This window comes from Hemitrygon akajei, chromosome 11, assembly GCF_048418815.1.
Source record: "Hemitrygon akajei chromosome 11, sHemAka1.3, whole genome shotgun sequence".
Lineage (NCBI taxonomy): Eukaryota > Metazoa > Chordata > Chondrichthyes > Myliobatiformes > Dasyatidae > Hemitrygon > Hemitrygon akajei.
Genome location: NC_133134.1, coordinates 166,684,095 through 166,686,771, shown reverse-complemented (window position 1 = coordinate 166,686,771; position 2,677 = coordinate 166,684,095).

The window sequence follows — 2,677 nt, the reverse complement described above, 5'->3', positions numbered from 1 at the left end:
CCACCATACTACATCTTGGAGACGCAGAGGCCGGGCTCAGACCTCAATCGTCTTTATACAGGCGTCTGTGGGAGGAGCCACAGGTGCAGTCAGCAGGGGGCGTGTCCAGACAGGTATATGTAGTTCACCACAGAGACCACACTCAGACAGCTTCTCCATCAGCGAGTGAGAGAGTGATGGACCACACTCAGACACATTCTCCATCAGTGAGTGAGAGAGTGAGAGTGACCACACTCAGTCACCTTCTCCATCAGCGAGTGAGAGAGAGAGTGACTACACTCTGACACATTCTCCATCAGCGAGTTAGAGAGTGAGAGACCACACTCAGACACCTTCTCCATCAGCAAGTGAGAGACTACACTCAGACACCATCTCCATCAGTGAGTGACAGAGAGAGAGAGACCACACTCAGACAGATTCTCCATCAGCGAGTGAGAGAGTGATGGACAACACTCTAACACCTTCTCCAGCAGTGTGTGAGACAGTGAGAGAGACCACACTCAGACACCTTCTCCATCAGCGAGTGAGAGGACACACTCAGACACCTTCTCCATCAGCGAGTGAGAGACCACACTCAGACACCTTCTCCATCAGTGAGTGAGACAGAGTGAGAGACCACTCTCAGAAACCTTTTCCATCAGCGAGTGAGAGATGACACGCAGACACCTTCTGCATCAGTGAGTGAGAGACCACACTCAGACACCTTTTCCATCAGCGAGTGAGAGACGACACTCAGACACCTTCTCCATCAGTGAGTGAGAGAGAGAGAGAGACCACACTCAGACAGCTTCTGCATCAGCGAGTGAGAGAGAGAGAGAGACCACACTCAGTCTCCTTCTCCATCAGCGAGTGAGACAGAGAGACCACACTCAGACACCTTCTCAATCAGCGAGTGAGAGAGAGAGACCACACTCAGACACCTTCTCAATCAGTGAGTGAGAGAGAGAGACCACACTCAGACACCTTCTCAATCAGCGAGTGAGAGAGAGAGACCACACTCAGACACCTTCTGCATCAGTGAGTGAGAGACGACACTCAGACACCTTCTCCATCAGTGAGTGAGAGAGAGAGAGAGACCACACTCAGACACCTTCTGCATCAGCGAGTGAGAGAGAGAGAGAGACCACACTCAGTCTCCTTCTCCATCAGCGAGTGAGACAGAGCGACCACACTCAAACACCTTCTCAATCAGCGAGTGAGAGAGAGAGACCACACTCAGACACCTTCTCATTCAGCGAGTGAGAGAGAGAGACCACACTCAGACACCTTCTCCATCAGCGAGTGAGAGAGAGAGAGAGGCTACACTCAGACTCCTTCTGCATCAGCGAGTGAGAGAGAGAGAGAGACCACACTCAGACACCTTCTCAATCAGCGAGTGAGAGAGAGAGACCACACTCAGACACCTTCTGCATCAGCGAGTGAGAGAGATAGACCACACTCAGACACCTTCTCCATCCGCGAGTGAGAAAGAGACCACACTCAGACACCTTCTCCCACAGCTCCGGCAAGAGAGCGGAATGAATTGAACAAATATGTCCCGAGATTGCTGCGTTAATACTCAGGTAAGGCAGCATGGTTGAGGTAGAAAGAGAGTTATGTTTTCTGTTAAGTGACCTGAAGTTGGAAAATAACTTTGTTTCTCTCTCTATGGATGCTGTCTAACCTGCAGCACACCTTGCAGCACGTAATGGTAGCTGTCACTGATCATATAATTCTCCCAGTCTGTTTTACTGACTCTTCACCATCCACAGGAACTTTCCATTAGTGTTGGGATTGACCGCACCTAGCTCTCCTGGTGATAAGGCTTAGGCAGACAAGGAAAGAGAGGTGACAAAGGGTCTTAAAAAGATCTACCCTGATTCATTGTTCTAACTCCGCCATAGATGTCCCAAGCTCAGTGAAAGGATAGTGTTGGGTATTGGACTAGCAACCTCATCCCGTAAAAACCCAGAGCTACAGAAGCTCCAAAGGCTTCATCCCTGGGAGAGGACGGATTCACCACGGAGATGGGCTGTGCCCAAGGACAACTTGAGGGTAGAGCAGTCCTCATAGAAGTGGAGAGATTGAGCAATTTCAAATTGCTGGGTGTCGGTATCTCTGAGGATCTAATCTGGTCCCAATAAGTCGATGTAGCTATAAAGAAGACACGACAGTGGCTATATTTCATTAGGAGTTTGAAGAGATTTGGTTTGTCACCAAAGACACTCACAAATTTCTACTGATGTACCATGGAGAGCATTCTAACTGGCTGCATCACCGTCTGGTGTGGGGATGGGGGTGGGGGTGTCTACTGCACAGGATCAAAATAAGTTGCAGAGTTGTAAACTTAGTCAGCTCCATCATGGGCATCAGCCTCCGTAGTATCCAGGACATCTTCAAGGAGCGATGCCTCAGAAAGCCATAATCCATCATTCAGGACCCTCATCACCCAGGTCATCATGCCCTGTTCTCATTGCTACCATCAGGGATGAGGTACAGAAGCCTGTGAGCACACATTCAATGATTCAGGAACAGCTCCTTCCCCTCTGCCATCAGAGGTCTGAATAGACATAGAACCCATGAACACTACCTCACTACTTTTTTCTCTTTTTACATTACTTGTTAAAACTATTATATATATTTATTTTCTCACCTCTAATGGATGGCGTATATGTGTATTTTTTCCCTCAATCTTCTG